Source organism: Budorcas taxicolor, chromosome 16 (genome assembly GCF_023091745.1).
Source record: "Budorcas taxicolor isolate Tak-1 chromosome 16, Takin1.1, whole genome shotgun sequence".
Lineage (NCBI taxonomy): Eukaryota > Metazoa > Chordata > Mammalia > Artiodactyla > Bovidae > Budorcas > Budorcas taxicolor.
Window position 1 is genome coordinate 41,632,863 of NC_068925.1, and position 20,267 is coordinate 41,653,129.

Genomic DNA, 20,267 nt, shown 5'->3' on the forward strand with positions numbered 1-20,267 from the left:
TTCTAACACTGTGTTTCCTAATCAGAGGGAATAGTTCTGTTTGTTGGGTTCAGTGCCTCTTTTTTCATGTTGTGGGATTTCCTTAGGTTTTTGTCCATCTTTGTGTTGGAGAACTTGATTTGTTTTGCATAACAATTTTGTGTTAGTTATTTTAGACACAAGATTATTCCAAAAAATCATAAGCAGTGTAATTCACTCTTGGCTGACAAATACTCCCAGCCAGGTTTCAGTCTCTCCAAGACACAGATCCCAAGGAGGGCTAACATTTGGCAAATTATCTGTTCAGGAGGGAAACAAAGATCATGAAAGTGTGGGTAACAAAAGCTGGGGTGAAAAGTCAATCTTACACAAAGAGTCAATGGTATCTGTGCAGCACTGGACACATTCTCCTCTAAACCCATTACCTAATCTGGAAACAGCTAGTCTGATTCCTTAGGTTATGTTTCATTTAAATTAGAGACGGTCTTTTCTCTGAAGAAATAGTCATCCTTGATTGAATTTTCCCCTAAACCATGCTATGTGGGAAGAGGAGGAGGAAGAGTAAAGAGTACATATTGATAAGGGCAAATTACAGACAAAAGTGGAAATCTGCTGTCTTCTCTTGCTCCTGGGGAGCAAGAGGCTGTGTCATGTGATTTCAGGGGAACCAAAAAGGACCACCCAGTTCTTACATAGGAGCTAAACTCCGACATCTTTTCACAGTCAAAATAGCCCAACTAGAAGAAATTCATTCAGATAAATCAAACATTTTCATTTTGGTATGAATTCATTCATTCATTCATTCACTAGTCACCACACATTTATTGACTGCCTCAAAGGTGCCAGGATTGCTGCTAAATTTTAGAAAGAGAACTGTAGACATGACATAACTCTTGCCTTCACTGACCCTAAAACCTAGTAAAGGAAGCAGACAAGCAGTTTATCACTTCCAGTTGCCACCAGACAAGACAAGAAGTACAGGATTTAATGGACATAGGAAGGGTAACTGTCCAGACTTGGAATGAAAAGGAAGCTTTCCTGGAATCAGCAAGTCAACATCTGGGCAAAGCAAGTCAACACTGCATGTAACTCAACTCTTTGGATATCACTCTACAACTGAGGAAATTGGAGTGCTTATCCCATGATTTTTTAAATGCTATGACTCCATCCTTATTATATATGCACATCCATTTATATAACTTTATATACATTTGTAAATAGGACTTCACAAATCCTATTGTTTTTGATGAAGTATTTGATGCAGGCAAAATAATATATATATTATAGAACATAGTGATAAAATACTCATTACTCCCTACCCAACTTAAGAATCAGAATGTTAGTGATACTTCCTTATGTTTAAAAGCCCTCACCCACAGACAGTCAAAATATCCACGCTTCTTGCTTACCTATGACCAGTTCTTTATAGAAAGAGGTGACAGCAATATGAGACCTCAAAGGCCTCATATTTCCCCCAGTGCCATAGGTTACCCAAAAGCCACAACAAAACCATAAAAATAAAAACCATAACATTAGTCACCCTAATTCATAATCAGTGCTTACTCTATGCCAGGCAATCTTCTAAATGTTTTATGTACCTGAATTAACTTAATCTACTCAGTAACTCTGTGAAGTAAATATTACTACCCTCCTTCTTATTTTAGAGAACAAATTGAGTCCAGTATTTTGCCCAAGGTCACACAGCTAGTGAAGAGTAAAACCAAGATGCAAATAGGTCATCTGATTTTTGGGTCTGTTCTAGCCACACTATCCCACTACTGCCGACAGGTGATAATGATGATGGTAATGGTGCTGAAGGCAGTGCTGGTGGTACCTTTTCCTCTTAAATATGGCTGGTCCTCTAGTAGAATGTTAGATTCAAAGTTTGAGGGAATATATCAACAGATTCATCCATCCCATAGATTTAGAACTTCTTGACAATGAGAATTAGCATGAGAAATTATAGATCTAAGGCTCATGGTTGTGAAGTGAGTGGCAGACATTCTGGAACCTGAGGATCTTTCCCTAAGTACATCACTCATTCTAGAACACCAGATTGGCTAGGTTTCACAGGATACCTTAACTCTTGACTTGGAAATAAAGCACGAGTAATGAATTAAACCAGAAAAGTCAATGGTGAAGTTTTCGTCTCTCTGCTTGATTGCTACTGCAACAAATCTAGAGATATTATGTTTGTAAAAATTTCAAGTGAGTCATTTTAAATCTCTTTGGAGCAAAGATGTGGACTCTCAGATCTTTTTGGGGTAGTGGTGGATAAGGTTCTACTCCAGGCACCTAAAACAGTGCCTCCATGTATAAGTTCCATGAAAATGAATTGCTAACATCATAACCACTATTCTATGATTTCAAACTAGGAAAAGGCCCTTGGAAAATAATTGATTTGAAGATCTCACTGCTGTTTGTATTCAAGACTTTATTTTAATGGTTGTATTAAATATTTAGACTTCTGAAGAATAATTTGTAGTACTGCCATATTGCATGAGTTAATCTGTACAATGACATTAGGAAGTACACAAAACAAAGCATCAATTTGATTACAAGAGTGATGGAAAGCTTACATCTGACCACTTGTATTATTAAGACAAATATAAACATGATTACTCCCCACCAACATGCATTAACCTCAGCACAATTAGGAACCAGACCAAGCACAGTTTTACAAGCTTCAAGCTATGTCTAAAAATATAATAGGTGTAAAAATGATAAAGGTAGATTTGAGCTGATTCCTTGATGCTCTGAGGTTTTTAACATGGCTCTGAGTTGTTCTTTATACAGTCAATTTCTTATTCTCTCCAACTGTTTTAGCTAAGCAATCCTAGCTACTGTGAAAAAAAAAAAAAAAAAAAAACAGACTCTCAATAACTTAAAGCAGTGGAAATTTCTTGTGTGTGTAGACCAAAAAGGTGTTTCTGATTGGTGATGAGAAAGGGGAAAGATATTCTACTGCATGTAGTTTACAGACCTGGGTTGAAGAGGGTTCAGAGTTGCCCTGGAGATCAATATCCAGTCTGCATATAGGAGAACATGGATGATGACAAGTAGGAAGGGCTATGACTCACATCGATTGGTCAAAACTCAAGCACATGGCCACCTCCAACTGTGAGGGGGGCTGAGAATACCAGAGAGAAAAGAAGACAGTTTTGTCGATTAGTTAGTAGCCTCTGCTATTGTAAATCTTTGTTTTCTCATCTGTGAAGTGATAAATCTGTCTTTTGTAAAACTTTCTTAAGCCTATATGTGTGTGTTAGTTGCTCAGTTGTGTCTGACTCTATGCAACCTCATGGACTGTAGCCACCAGGCTCCTCTGTCCATGGAATTTGCCAGGCAAGAATACTGGAGTGGATAGCCATTTCCTTCTCCAGGGAATCTTCTCGACCCAGGGATTAAACACAGGTCTCCTGCATGGCAGGCAGATTCTTTACTGTCTGAGCTATCAGGAAAGCTTGATGCGAAAGTCACTCAGTCGTGTCCGACTCTCTGCGACCCCGTGGACTATAGAGTCCATGAAATTCTCCAAGCCAGAATACTGGAGTGGGTAGCCTTTCCCTTCTCCAGGGGATCTTCCCAACCCAGGGATTGAACCCAGATCTCACACATTTCAGGAGGGTTCTTTACCATCTGAGCCACAAGTGAAGCCTTCAGGAAAGCTTAAGCCTATATAATTTTCAATAATAAAACAAAAAGCTACAGGTCCACTGCTTCATACAGATCATAAAGTCTTTGCTATTTGCCAATGATGCAAAATATTCCATTTATCTTATTCATCTTTCTTGTAAGCCCACAAATTTTTCTCTCTCTCTGCTTATTTAAGAGGCTTTTATATCTCTGATTTCTGTTACATAAGACACTACAGGTAGTGACTAAAGATTACTAAATATCTTGAAAATGTAATGAACTGAACTGTGCTTAGGGCTTCATTTCACCTGCACAACAGTCCAGTGAGATTGGTTTCATTATCCCTATTTGTACAGTGGTAGAGGAGAGAAGGCAATGAGTTCAGTTCAGTTCAGTCGCTCAGTCATGTCCGACTCTTTGCAACCCCATGAATCGTAGCACGCCAGGCCTCCCTGTCCATCACCATCCCCCAGAGTTCACTCAAACTCACGTCCATTGAGTCAGTGATGCCATCCAGCCATCTCATCCTCTGTCGTCCCCTTCTCCTCCTGCCCCCAATCCCTCCCAGCATCAGAGTCTTTTCCAATGAGTCAACTCTTCGCATGAGGTAGCCAGAGTACCGGAGTTTCAGCTTTAGCATCATTCCTTCCAAAGAACACCCAAGACTGGTCTCCTTCAGAATGGACTGGTTGGATCCCCTTGCAGTCCAAGGGACTCTCAAGAGTCTTCTCCAACACCACAGTTTAAAAGCATCAATTCTTCGGCGCTCAGCCTTCTTCACAGTCCAACTCTCACATCCATACATGACCACAGGAAAAACCATAGCCTTGACTAGACAGACCTTAGTCGGCAAAGTAATGTCTCTGCTTTTCAACACGCGATCTAGGTTGGTCATAACTTTTCTTCCAAGGAGTAAGCGTCTTTTAATTTCATGGCTGCAGTCACCATCTGCAGTGATTTTGGAGCCCCCAAAAATAAAGTCTCACTGTTTCCCCATCTATTTGCCATGAAGTGATGGGACCAGATGCCATGATCTTCATTTTCTGAATGTTGAGCTTTAAGCCAACTTTTTCACTCTCCTCTTTCACCTTCATCAAAAGGCTTTTTAGTTCCTCTTCACTTTCTGCCATAAGGGTGGTGTCATCTGCATATCTGAGGTTATTGTTATTTCTCCCAGAAATCTTGATTCCAGCTTGTGCTTCATCCAGCCCAGTGTTTTTCATGATGTACTCTGCATATAAGTTAAATAAGCAGGGTGACAATATACAGCTTTGACATACTCCTTTTCCTATTTGGAACCAGTCTGTTGGTCCATGTCCAGTTCTAACTGTTTCTTCCTGACCTGCATATAGGTTTCTCAAGAGGCAGGTCAGGTGCTCTGGTATTCCCATCTCTTTCAGAATTTTCTACAGTTTATTGTGATCCACACAGTCAAAGGCTTTGGCATAGTCAATAAAGCAGAAATAGATGTTTTTCTGGTACTCTCTTGCTTTTTCGATGATCCAGCAGATGTTGGCAATTTGATCTCTGGTTCTTCTGCCTTTTCTAAAACTAGCTTGAACATCTGGAAGTTCATGGTTCACATATTGCTGAAGCCTGGCTTGGAGAATTTTGAACATTATTTTACTAGCGTGTGAGATGAGTGCAATTGTGCGGTAGTTTGAGCATTCTTTGGCATTGCCTTTCTTTGGGATTGGAATGAAAACTGACCTTTTCCAGTCCTGTGGCAGGGGACCTACAATTAAATAATAGCCAAAGAACACAGCTCATAAGTAATGGTAAAATCTCAGCTTGAAGTTAAGCCTCTGTTGATTCCAAATCTTGGGTTTATACCAATCAAATCACTCTGCTTCCTTTTTATGTATCTCTCTCAGATTCTCCAGAATACCTACAAGTGTCAGGCTCCTGGTGAAAGAAACTGAACAAATACCCGTTCAAATAAACTGAATTGAAATAATAATAAACCTTTCTTGTAAACCTCAAGTTTAATAAGCCTCTATTATAAATCTATACTCTTAAAGGACATTTATACTGTTCCTTCCGAGATTTTTTTGTCTTCTCCATGCCAGTTTTATATTTGCTTTTACTTCATTGCATTCCCTCATTCCCTTTCTCAGTGCCCCCAAGGGCCATCTTAAGCCTTCTGAAGAAGGAAGCTTTTATTTAGGAAATTATATCGTACATTGTGCTGACCGCCACTTAGCCACTCAAGAATTTCTGGCAAAAGTCTTATAAGAGCATGATTTATAATAATTTGAGAACGTTTCCTATCTTATTTAACTTTATGGGAAAAACTAATTCAGTGGAATGTGGATTTAGGCTCAACTGTCTGCTTGTCTAGACTTAGCTTGGGTCATTCATTTCCTTGTCTCCTTAGCTAGACATTTGTTCCTCTTCCAGCAATATTCCTGTTGCATACTAAATGAGTTATATTTTAATCGACACGAAATTAATAGGGAAGTCAGCCAAGCCAGAGGAAAATCTTTTTTTTTTTTTCCCTAGTCTAAGAGCAGCCAGCAGAAGCTTCCTGTTACAACTGTCTTCTGTGGGTAAGCACGTGACCAGGCTACAGACTCAGAATGAATTCTATCGCTACTTTACAGTCTGTATAAGGTAACCTGTTCTATGCACAGAGAAGCTGTGGGCAGGTGATTAATAATGGTATGATTTTGTGTGGGGGTGGGTAGCTAATTATGGTTTATGAGACTTGTCTAACAGATTATATCCATAGGAACTAACTACCTTCAGAAAACAATAAAAGTATGGGTCCTTAGGGACATATTTCCATACTATCAATGTAAATAAAAACAAATCACTTGGAGGCAGGATTCAGGCTTATATAAGGAACATTTCATTATTTCATAAACTGACATTATTAACAAAGATTCTCTATTGTTCAGACATTGCAACATTTTAGAAAGCAAGAAATATGGACCCATTTTATTAGCAATATCAAGGTATTATCTCTGTATCTGCTGTTTCTTCCAGGTAAATCATTTATGTGTTCACAAAAAATTATGGCACTGGCCAACCTTATATACTCAGCACTGTGCCAGGTATAGAAGCTCATCATTATGTTGCCTGAGAAAAAAACTTGCTTCATCACTATAGTAAAAAATTTTAAATAATGTGTCATAAAAATAATTGTATAATGAGACTTTAAAGAAAGGAAAACAGCTCTTCTTCCTAGTAGAATTAAAGGAGGACTTAACAGAGGCGATTTCTTTGAGTTAATCCTTAAATGATGATTGTACCTTTATTTTATTCCACATTTCCACAACAATTTCAAAATAGCAATACTAATATAACTACCATCAATACAGTTTAAAATATATTTTTAATATATCTTCCCCTACCCATTTTAAAGTTATGATGTTAGAGGATATAGCCGTTAGAGGATATAGTATACTATAACCTCCTTCTTTCAAGTCTTATCTTTATTAAAACTTGGTTTCTCAGATCACAAGTCCCTAGGTCAAAGTCTATCTAGTTGTTATAGTTTATTTTCTAATAGATTCTTCAGGAAGGGTTCATAGGAACAATATTTCCTGAGTTTTTAAAGTTGAAAGCAATTTTTCTATGCCCATTGTACTTGCATGTTATTTTTGCTGGATATAAAATTTTTGTCTTGTATTTTCTTGATTATTTTAAATGTTTTCCATTTTCTTCTGGCTGTGTGTTTTTAGTAGACTGTATAATGCCTCTCCCCACTCAAAAATCTCCATGTCCTAATATCTGCAACCTGTGTATATGTCAACTTATATGGCAAAGGGGATGTGGCAGATGTGATTAAGAGTCTTGACATGGGGAGGTTACCCTAGATTTTCCAGATGGACCTAAATGTAATCACAGGTATCCTTATGAGAGGGAGGCAGAGGCAGATTTGACTACAAAAGAGAGAGAAGGCAATGTGATGATTGAAGCAAGGGTTGAAAATGTGAGGTGAGCCAGGGTTACTGACCAGTGAATGAGAACAGCCTCTAGTAGCTGGAAAAAGCAAAGAAATGGATTCTCCCTGAGAGCCTCCAGAAGAGTCAGCCCTTCTGCCATCTTGATCTTAACCCTATAGGATTCATGTCAGACTTCTGGCCTCTAGAACTGTAAGAGAATAGATTTCCATTGTTTTAAGCCCACCAGTTTCTGGTAATCTTTTACAGCAGAAAAAGAAAACTAATTAAGTGTTAGTCTCAAAGAGTCTGGTGAAAACATTTTTGCCAAGATGCCTATTAAATTATTTTCTTTTTTTAAGTTCAGTAATTTTACTATGTCTTGGTATTGGTCCTTCAGGGTCAGTATTCCCATGCATGTAATATGTGGTTTCAAATTTTATCATTTCAGAAGAGATTTTTTTAAACTATAGTTTTTGACACATTTTTCTGTTTTTAAAATTGGTTTCTTCCTCAAGGACTCCTATTATCTTACATATTGGAGCTTCCTTGCCTTTTCTCCATGCTGTCACTTTCTCTTGAATATTGGACCCAGGAAGATGACATTTTTATCCCTTTGAGTATAAAAATAGCTGCTCCTTCATTTCCATCTTCTAAATTTCATGCAGTCTTCTCCCTGCAAGCACACAGAAAAAAGAAAGCTAAGAATTAAACTTCAAGTTTAGCTAACTTGTATTAGTACAAACCCACCCCTTGTCAACACAGCATCTTTTAATCATATCAACTTCCAAATAAAAATAATACCAAAATGATGCTTCCACCCAATGATGGAGCTATTCCTTGTATAACCAAAAACATGTTAACTCTCTCCCACAAATAAGATACAAAGTTCACTTATTCATTTTTGGATGATATTCCATTGCTCTTCCAGCTGAGTCACACTAACATACAAACTTAACACTGTGAACACAGTTACAGTGTTCACAGTGGAAGGAATGGGAAAGTGGAAGAAAACAGTGGTTAATTTATGTGTGTGCTGTGCTATACTTAATCACTCAGTCATATCCGACTCTTTGCAACCTCATGGACTCTGTCCATGGGGATTCTCCAGGCCAGAATGCTAGAGTGGGTTTCCATGTCCTCTTCCAGTAATATATACATAAACATGGTCATATCAAAATAAGGAAAATACTCATAATTATTATAGTTCTTATTTATAAAGTTGGTCACATGGTCATAGAAGTGACAAATTTTTTAATTTCCTTTTTCACAATCCACCCCCACCTCATGATGTATTCTGCATATAATTAAATAAGCAGAGTGACAATATATACTCTGCATATAAGTTAAATAAGCAGGGTGACAATATACAGCCTTGACACACTCCTTTTCCTATTTGGAACCAGTCTGTTGTTCCATGTCCAGTTCTAACTGTTGCTTCCTGACCTGCATATAGGTTTCTCAAGAGGCAGGTCAGGTGCTCTGGTATTCTCATCTCTTTCAGAATTTTCCACAGTTTATTGTGATCCACATAGGCAAAGGCTTTGGCATAGTCAATAAAGCAGAAATAGATGTTTTTCTGGAACTCTCTTGCTTTTTCCATGATCCAGCGGATGTTGGCAATTTGATCTCTGGTTCATCTGCCTTTTCTAAAACCAGCTTGAACATCTGGAAGTTCATGGTTCACATATTGCTGAAGCCTGGCTTGGAGAATTTTGAGCATTACTTTACTAGCATGTGAGATGAGAGCCCTTGTGCGGTAGTTTGAGCATTCTTTGGCATTGCCTTTCTTTGGGATTGGAATGTAAACTGACCTTTTCCAGTCCTGTGCCCACTGCTGAGTTTTCCAAATTTGCTGGCATATTGAGTGCAGCACTTTCACAGATCATCTTTCAGGATTTGAAATAGCTCAACTGGAATTCCATCACCTCCACTAGCTTTGTTCATAGTGATGTTTCCTAAGGCCCACTTGACTTCACATTCCAGGATGTCTGGCTCTAGGTGAGTGATCACACCATCATGATTATCTGGGTCATGAAGATCTTTTTTGTACAGTTCTTCTGTGTATTCTTACCACCTCTTCATAATACCTGCTGCTCCTGTTAGGTCCAGACCATTTCTGTCCTTTATCGAGCCCATCTTTGCATGAAATGTTCCCTTGGTATTTCTAATTTTCTTGAAGAGATCTCTAGTCTGGACTGGAAGAAACACAAGCTGGAATCAAGATTGCCGGGAGAAATATCAATAACCCCAGATATGCAGATGACACCACCCTTATGGCAGAAAGTGAAGAGGAACTAAAAAGCCTCTTGATGAAACTGAAAGAGGAGAGTGAAAAAGTTGGCTTAAAGCTCAACATTCAGAAAACAAAGATCATGGCATCTGGTCCCATCACTTCATGGCAAATACATGGGGAAACAGTGGAAACAGGGTCAGACTTTATTTTGGGGGGCTCCAAAATCACTGCAGATGGTGACTACAGCCATGACATTTAAAGACGCTTACTCCTTGGAAGAAAAGTTATGACCAACCTAAATAGCATATTCAAAAGCAGAAACATTACTTTGCTGACTAAGGTCCGTCTAGTCAAGGCTATGGTTTTTCCTGTGGTCATGTATGGATGTGAGAGTTGGACGGTGAAGAAGGCTGAGCTCCGAAGAATTGATGCTTTTAAACTGTGGTGTTGAAGAAGACTCTTGTGGGTCCCTTGGACTGCAAGGAGATCCAACCAGTCCATTCTGAAGGAGATCAGTCCTGGGATTTCTTTGGAAGGAATGATGCTAAAGCTGAAAGTCCAGTACTTTGGCCATCTCATGCAAAGAGTTGACTCATTGGAAAAGACTCTGACACTGGGAGGGATTGGGCACAGGAGGAGAAGGGGACGACAGAGGATGAGATGGCTGGATGGCATCATGGACTCGATGGACGTGAGTCTGAGTGAACTCTGGGAGTTGGTGATGGACAGGGAGGCCTGGTGTGCTGCGATTCATGGGGTCGCAAAGAGTCGGACACGACTGAGCGACTGAACTGAACTGAGCTGAATTGACCCCCACTTCATTGGCCCCTACCAACATGTTTTGCTACAAACAGGTGGTTTCTTCTGATTTTCAGATCTTGAGTTAAATGGCATCTCCTCAACAAGGTCTCTTCCCCATTTGAAGTCAGTAACCTCACATTTATTTTTCTCATAGCATTAATATTTTTATTTCTTTTGTTTTCACTTGTTGTTTCTTATTTCTTCATGACTCTCAAAATATTAGTTTTAATGAATGAACAAATGAATTTCTCACCACAAAATCTACCACTCACATCTTACCAATCAACAGGTCATATTAGTTTTCATTCCTGATATCTTTCAAATCGATTCCTTTCTTTATAGTTATCAACACCAGTTTTTATTTGACATCCTGATATCAGATATCTAGCTTCTCCTCATTCCACTTAGCACTACATACTATACTCAGTACTTACTGGAAAGAACTGATTCTGTATTTTTCTTTATATTTTGACTACCTAGCATAGTAGGCACACCATAATGCAAAGTAAGAATTCAACAATTATCTGTAGATGAATAAATAAAATGTTATCAATGATATGCTGCTGCTGCTACTGCTAAGTCACTTCAGTCGTGTCCGACTCTGTGCAATCCCACAGACGGCAGCCCACCTGGCTCCCCAATCCCTGGGATTCTCCAGGCAAGAACACTAAGGAATGTTATATAAGAAATCAGCAAGAATATACAATGGAGTAAAGACAATCTCTTTAACAAGTGGTGCTGGGAAAACTGGTCAACCACTTGTAAAAGAATGAAACTAGATCACTTTCTAACACCACACACAAAAATAAACTCAAAATGGATTAAAGATCTAAATGTAAGACCAGAAACTATAAAACTCCTAGAGGAGAATATAGGCAAAACACTCTCTGACATAAATCACAGCAGGATCCTCTATGATCCACCTCCCAGAATACTGGAAATAAAAGCAAAAATAAACAAATGGGATCTAATTAAAATTAAAAGCTTCTGCACAACAAAGGAAAATATAAGCAAAGTGAAAAGACAGCCTTCTGAATGGGAGAAAATAATAGCAAATGAAGCAACTGACAAGCAACTAATCTCAAAAATATACAAGCAACTTATGCAGCTCGATTCCAGAAAAATAAACAACCCAATCAAAAAATGGGCCAAAGAACTAAATAGACATTTCTCCAAAGACATACGGATGGCTAACAAACACATGAAAAGATGCTCAACATCACTCATTATCAGAGAAATGCAAATCAAAACCACAATGAGGTACCACTTCACACCAGTCAGAATGGCTGTGATCCAAAAATCTGCAAGCAATAAATGCTGGAGAGGGTGTGGAGAAAAGGGAACCCTCCTACCCTGTTGGTGGGAATGCAAACTAGTACAGCCACTTTGGAGAACAGTGTGGAGATTCCTTTAAAAATTGCAAACAGAACTACCTTATGACCCAGCAATCCCACTGCTGGGCATACACACCGAGGAAACCAGAATTGAAAGAGACACATGTACCCCAATGTTCATCGCAGCACTGTTTATAATAGCCAGGACATGGAAACAACCTAGATGTCCATCAGCAGATGAATGGATAAGAAAGCTGTGGTACATATACACAATGGAGTATTACTCAGCCGTTAAAAAGAATTCATTTGAATCAGTTCTGATGAGATGGATGAAACTGGAGCCGATTATACAGAGTGAAGTAAGCCAGAAAGAAAAACACCAATACAGTATACTAACACACATATATGGAATTTAGAAAGATGGCAATGACAACCCTGTATGCAAGACAGCAAAAAAGACACAGATGTGTATAACGGACTTTTGGACTCAGAGGGAGAGGGAGAGGGTGGGATGATTTGGGAGAATGGCATTGTAACATGTATACTATCATGTAAGAATCGAATCGCCAGTCTATGTCCGACGCAGGATACAGCATGCTTGGGGCTGGTGCACGGTAATGACCCAGAGAGACGTTATGGGGAGGGAGGTGGGAGGGGGGTTCATGTTTGGGAACGCATGTACACCCGTGGTGGATTCATGTCAATGTATGGCAAAACCATTATAGTATTGTAAATTAAAATAAAGGGAAACAAAAAAAACCTCAAAAAAAAAAAAAAGAAAGAAAGAAATCAGGCTTCGCAGGTGCCTCACTGGGAAAAAAAATCCTTCTGCAATGCAGGAGATGCAGGTTCGATCCCTGGATCAGGAAAATCCCCTGGAGGGCATGGCAACCCACTCCAGTATTTTTGCCTGGAGCCTCCCATGAACAGAGGAGCCTGGCAGGCTAGAGTTCGGGTCACAAAGAGTCAGACACAACTGAAGCAACTGAGCACGCATGCATGCATATACAAAATGTATTAACTCAGCCTCTGGTCTCTTTATCTTATAATTCAACATTCTAAAAATGAAAATTCATAGACAAACTTATTTTGAACTTTCAGATGTCTGCGCTTTCAAAAATGCTATGTATTTGACCTCTAATAAAGTGAGATTTAATTGTAAATGGAATGAGAATTGCTTATTGCTTAAAAGAGTGTGTTTGCATAGATTTTCAAGAGTTTAAAATAGTTTAAAATAGTATGACTAAATGGAAATAGTATAAATGAAAAATATACAAATAATGTATATTTTATCAATGTTTTCATTGACTGAATAATATTCTATAGTGCATCTGGATAATACACGAGTGCTGCTGCTACGGCTTGCAGCCCCATAGACAGCAGCCCACCAGGCTCCCCCGTCCCTGGGATTCTCCAGGCAAGAACACTAGAGTGGGTGGCCATTTCCTTCTCCAGTGCATGAAAGTGAAAAGTGAAAGTGAAGTAGCTCAGTCGTGTCCGACTCTTAGTGGACTGTAGCCACCATGGACTGCAGCCCACCAGGCTCCTCCGTCCATGGGATTTTCCAGGCAAGAGTACTGGAATGGCGTGCCATTGCCTTCTCCAACATGAGTGCTAGGAGAGGCATAAACAATAGACAGAACAGCAACAAGTATTTGGGGTTTGAGGGTAAAAGATAAAAAATAATGGCTTATTTTCATTTATTATGAAGAAGAAAGGTATCACTAAATGCTAAGTATAATGCCTGGTATACAGTAGTAGTAGAGCACATTTATACTGACTGCCTATTGCTTAATTTATAATAGTGAATGCGATTTTTATAAATTGAAAGTTTCAAGTTGCCTTACTTAAAGAACAGTCAAAGGATAAAAGAATATTAACTCTTATAACTGATTATAGGGGGTGGATATAAATTGTCATATCTTAAAAACCACTAAGATGATAAATGTCCTTACAGTACACCCTAAATAAAAGTAAAGAGCTGAGTTGAAATGACCTTTAGAAATTATTTCCTACTTGTATTTCTAGAAACAGATTACTTTGTTACTGTTCTACTTTTAACCTCAAACCTCAAAAACTAAAGGTCAAGACTGAATAAATCAGGAGAAAAATAAAAGGTCTTTTATATCTATCATCAATAAAGAGAATGTATGTGAATGTAACAATATTTTTTCAGCCTTGGCACAACTCCAAGAACACCCAAATGCTGAGGTCTGTTTCAGTCCTAGCATTCCTCTGTTCCTCTCACAGGCAGACCATAGAAAGATGAACAAAGTCAACAAGTTCCATAATCAAAATGCTGGTCAAGGTCCATGTTTAAACACACCCCTAGGCACCGTGGCTCCAGATTTCTGAAAGGCTGTGTCAGAATAATAGGATACCCTGGAAGTTCAACATTCTCTTCCTAAGGCAACTCCTTGACTGCTTCTGGATTCAGTGCTACCCTATTTGTCCCCCAGGCATCAGTCAGAGCTAAAGCTCCTTACATCCCACACCCTCAAGACTGGAATGAATCATATGACCAGCTTTTGGTTGGGGGGAAAGTGGTGGTGATAAAGCATTAACAGGCTCACATGTCAGCTCTTCTAAGTAATATTTACACTTAAATTTTAACAAATCCTTCCATGTCTGGATCCCATGGTTATGGATTGAATGAGTGGCCATAACAGCCACAATGACTAATTACTAAGGATGCTCTTGGGGAAAGTTCCAAGCTACCCACACACTATGAGGTAGGCTATTTCAGGGGGAAAGAATGACTGATAGATGGATAGGTAGACAGATGGTAAGCAATTCCAAAGCACTGCTGAAAACTAAATAGTTTAAGTTATACACAAAAAAATGTTCACAGTGCTTGAAATCTTCAGTGATTACTTTTTAGTGCTCATAATATCTCAAGTTGATATCTTAATATATGATTTTAAAAATATTTAATTAATTTTTTAAAAGCCACTATGGTCTTTATTAAACAATAATTTGAATTTAATAAGAAGCTCTCTGTATATCTTTTGCCAAAAGTATTAAAAACTTGGGTTTTATGACATTTATTTTTCTTATTTTTGTCTAGAAGTAATTCAAAGCTTTTGTTCAATTGACAGAGAATAAGGTATTCATATAAATTGGGTCAAAATGAAAAGTGATATTGACAAGAATTTAGGTTCTGTCCCCAAATCACGATAAATTCTCTTTATTCAAAAACACCGAGTGTCTCCCTTTATAGGCCATGATCCAAAATTCTTAGCTATGTCTTTAATGCCTCCAATATTTTATCCTCAAATTACTCATTAATCCTTACCTTCAACCATGACTAAACACAAGTTTCTATCCTGGTAAATAGAATATGCTCAAATTAAAAAATGAGAGAATGAATATCATAAGCACAGTGGAAGCTCCCTGTCCCCAGAAAGTACCATGAGAATTCCCACCTCAGAGACATTCACATACACTGTTCTCCTCTATCTTCTCCTTTCCTCTTCTCCAATCTAAACTCTGCAAAGCTCTTTCATTTGCTTGAGTGATCTCTCCATCTCTAAACCAGATAAATTTCATTATTCATTTGGCACTCACTTTCTGTCTTGTGGATGTGACTTTTGTAAATTAATAATGATTAAGTATTGATGCCGGGGTCCAGCCCCAGTGGATCCAGGGAATTCGAAGGGTGGACGGCGTTGGCGTGGAAAGACTTGTTTATTTATTAATATAAGATTAGATTGAGAAACAATAGTGTAGTAGGAGAATTAAGTGGAGGAAGAGGCTGATTAACTTGGGTTACTTGGGTTACGTGGAAAACCAATAAAGTTCCAGACAAGGAGCTTGCACCATCTACGTTAGGCCGCCGGCACCCGTTTGAATATTGGAGAGTGCCCCGCCTTGGGCTCTCTCTCTTACGGATCTTAAAAGCCGGGACAAATAAGTAGACATAGTGAGCCTCCACGCCCCAGATGGGAATTCAGCCTGAAATTAGAGTAAAGAGAAGACGCGGGGGAAACCAGTCCAGCGACTGGCTCCCCTTCTATTGTCCTTCAAGGCCTTTTATACTTTTGAATATACATAGAGATCAATGGGTAATACAAAATTATGTAGCGTTCGCAGCCCAGACTCTTTCTGTATATCTGTTTGTATACAAAAGGTCTCAGGTGATTTACATTATCTTCTGGCCAAGAGGCTTGTTAACACTTTTTGGCTCTCTTCCTTAATGAATGTTAATTTCGTTTCCCCTGAAGTGTTTTTCTTTACTCTGCATCTCCTTAAAGCACTAAAGTTACGTCTCTATAGAACAAAGGCGCAGTGGGTTATAACAAAGAAGGTACTTAACTCAAAGATCTAATGTTGCTAATACCAGGTCTACTACTTGTTTTTCTATATACCAACTATATCTAAAAATAAAGGATATGAAAATTTGGCAGCAAGTATTGGCTCGACAAATGAAACCTTTCATCAGTCCTATTCTAAAGATTTTGACTCCTTGGAAGCCCCTACATTCCTCGGATGTTTTAAGCTTCCTGTGCCTCCCGCAGTCGGGAGGCCTCAAACAATCACACGCACAGCTGTACGAGTCCTGCAGGCAGGCTAGAAAGCCATCAGAGGGGTTTTTGAATTGAAACACCCTTTCAAATGCAGAAGACTAAAGCCCTGAATTGACTTTTTCCAGAGAATGTCAAAAGAGTGGAAAAGCAGGCAGATTCTTATTTTTTGGGGGGCGGATGCTCAGGAAATTCCAGGGGAAACACCTGAGGTCTGATTAGCCTTGCCATCAGAGCTCTTGCCGCATGACCTTGTCATGGGTGGAATTCCTCATGCTGGCTCCCGGTATATTGAGACCAACTATGTTCCAGTCAATATACTAGATACACTAATACTCAAAATAACTCAAGAGGTATGTGTTAACATCCCTTCTTTATTGATAAAGAAAGTGAAGATTCAAAGAGGTTTAAAAAAAATACTTGCCAAAGTCAGCCAGCTAGTAAATGGCAGAGTGAGGATTTAAAACTAGTACCTCCAAACATCACAAGCTTTCCACCATGGCATTCTGCTTCATTTTGTCCATTGATTTCATTCATTTATTGAAACAGAGAATATCATTCTCTTAATCCAGTGAGAACTCACGGAGACATGTAGGCCTGGTGAGAGGTCACTGCAAAAGGAGAAGCCAAAGACCACAAGCTCATGGGTGGGGGCTGGGAAGAAGAGGAAAATAGGATGACACGGGGGCTTCTGGCTTCAGTATTGATTACGATGCCTTTAAACAACACCATGAATCAGGAAGAGGAGTGGGTTTGGTGAAGGAGAGGACATTCTTTTGTGAGCATCCTGAGTAGAGTACTCGTTACTTCCACATGGAGCTGCCCAGAGACAGGGAAGCAGCGGCTAAAAGCATGGTTTTTGGTGTCAACCAGCCTTGGTCTTGAATCTGAGCTCTACCACTTCTTAGCTGCATGTCTTGGGACAAATTAGTTTACCTCTGAGGGTTTGTTTCTCATATGTAAAACAGGAATAACACCTACCACAAAGAGCTGTTAGAAAGATAGAATTAAATTCATATAACTAGCAGAAAGCTGATGTATAGCACAGGGAGGCCAGTCTGGTGCTCTGTGATGACCTGAGGGGTGGTATAGGGGGAGAGGAAGGCTCCAGAGGGAGGGATATATATATACTGTTATAACCGATATACGTTGAGGTACAGCAGAGACCATCACAGTACTGTAAAACAATTATCCTCCAATAAAAAAAAAAGACAATTCATATAAAATGGCTAATATGTCTGGCATATACATACTCATTATATGTTATTACAGTTATACATTATTATAATTATACAGATGATTAAAGCAAGTGTGACCCTGGAGTGGGTGTCATTGGTGTAGGAGCAGTGGTTGAAGGCATAAGAATCAATGAATCAGGCAAGTCTATGAAGCAGAGATCACAACTCAAATGCCCCATGGCCAGCAAGTGAGTGAAGTGAGTTGGTGTAAGCACATTTGCACACAGTGTGAACTGGGGGGACTCTAGAGAAATGGAGAGTGCATAGTTTCTCTAAAGAGGGAGGCTGCTACTCAGACTGAGATGATTTTTGGCATGTCAAAATTGGGCCCGGTGTCACCAGATCTTCTGTTTTGCTTTGTTTTATCATAACAAGCCAAAAATTTCCCAGTGTTTAAGTGTTGGTGGCTAAATTCAAACTTAATAAGTAAACTGAACATATACATAAGCTAGATTGTGGCTTGTCAGCTGCCAGATTGTGATCCCCCCGGTGTAGAGAAAGAGGGCTGAGGATGGAGCTCCATAGAGCATTATCACAAAAGAGATAGGCAGAGAAAGAGGAGGGGTAAAAGGAGATCAGACAAGCAGAGAACAGAGATGGAAAGAGTGGCCCAGAAAGAAGTGACTTCAAAGAAAGTCAAGGAAGAGGCGCATTCAGGAAGGAGAGGAGCTAACACCATCACAGGTGGCACAGGGATCACTGTGACCAGACCATTGCACACAAACTCATTAAGAGCTGGGACCTCTGCTTAAGAATGCAGATGTAATGACTGTGAAGGAGAGGGGGTGTAATACTCAAGGAGATCATCCCAGACTTAGAAACAAGACTAGGAGTGCTGAGGGAAAGGACAACAGTGAATAGAATTCTATTTGAATCCACCTCTAGAACCAGGAAGAGGAGCCCTGAGAACTTATGGTGAATACATTTTCAAAAGCAAAGGTGGAGTCTGGCAGCTCAACCATCCCTTGGATATAATTCCAATGGCTGGAATTGGAGGCAGATAGGAAACCAGAAAGTTTGCCCTGTCCTCCCCTATTTGGGGAATTAGCTGATCAGAACACGGAAAGGAAGAGAAAAAGATAAATAAAAACTCTCAACACTCTAACCAGTAGTGAATTCTAAGATCTTTTATTTGTTTCCATGTAAATATCAATATTATTATTAGCTATATTATTAATATTAATATTAACACTCTCTGAGAGCCAGGAGAGCACTAAATACAAAACTATGATTTAAAATAGGGGACCTGCCCGATATGCTTAAGAACAAATTATGATTTGAATCAAGACTGGAATCCTTTCAGTCATTCCCTAAACAGAAAGTCACTAAATAACAACTGGCAACTGTTCTCAAAGGAATCAGGGCCTCCCCGATGGCTCAGCGGGCAAAGAATCTGCCTGCAATGCAGGAGACACAAGAGACATCGGTTTGATCGTGGGTTGGGAAGATTCCCTGGAGAATGAAATGGCAACCCATTTCAGTATTCTTGCCTTGAATATTCCATGAACAGAAGAGCCTGGCGGGCTACAGCCCATGGGGCAGCAAACAGTCAGACACGACAGCACGTATGCATGCTCACAGAAATCACCAAAAACACTGAGGGAAAATACTAGGTTGTCCAGAAAGAAAAAAATTGCTCCACACATTAAAAGAGATTATACATCCTGACTCACAGTGACCAGTACATAGGTATTTACTATGTACATTCACATTTAGCTTTATGAGCATAAGATTCTAAAATGATCATTCATTTTAGAGACAAGAGAAAAAAGCAGGATCCCAAAATGGGAAATTAGTTGTCCAGGGTCCCGTGGCCAGTTAGCGACAGAGTCAAAATTAGAATTCCTATCTCCTGACTTTTCATTTACACAAAACTCGACTGTTTTCAGAGAAAGGTTAATTATCCCTTTGATTGAATGATTTAAATGGGATACATGTACTTTGATGGGTGGAAGCTGGCAGAAGTGTCCCTGTGTCGCTGAAGGAGGCCAGCATGGGAGGAGCAGGCCATGTGTACCTAAAACGAGGGGGCAGCTGTGAGGAGAGGCCATAACACAAAAGACAGCCAGCTCACAAAACAATTAAGCTTTGGCCTGGAATGCATATGTCCAGAAGAAATACAGTCAGAATTCTAAACTTAGAAAACATGTTATTTTCTTAAATATTATCTACAGTGAACATGTACTTATTAGCAACCACTCTGAATAACTTTGACTTTGCAGAACACAGTCAATAACAAACAAGTACACACACACACACACACACACACATTTAAATCCTCTAAAGTAGTCAAGACACATATCATAGAATATCTTGCTCAGAACAATTCATGTCAGGGACGTCCCTGGCAGTCCAGTGGTTAGGACTTGGCACTTTCACTGCTGTGGGCCTGGGTTCAGTTCCTGGTTGGGGAACTAAGATCCTATAAGCCATGCAGCGCAGCCCAAGGGTGGAGGGACAATTCACCTAAAGCACTTTTTTGAAACTAGCAAGGTGGTACCTGAGCACAAGATGTGGGGCTGAGTATGTATCTCAGCATTAGGCATGTGTTACACTGCTTCTCTGTGGCAAACAATGTGATTTTCTCCCCAGACTATTCAAATGTCCACTGACTTATCCTGAGAGGTCCAGTT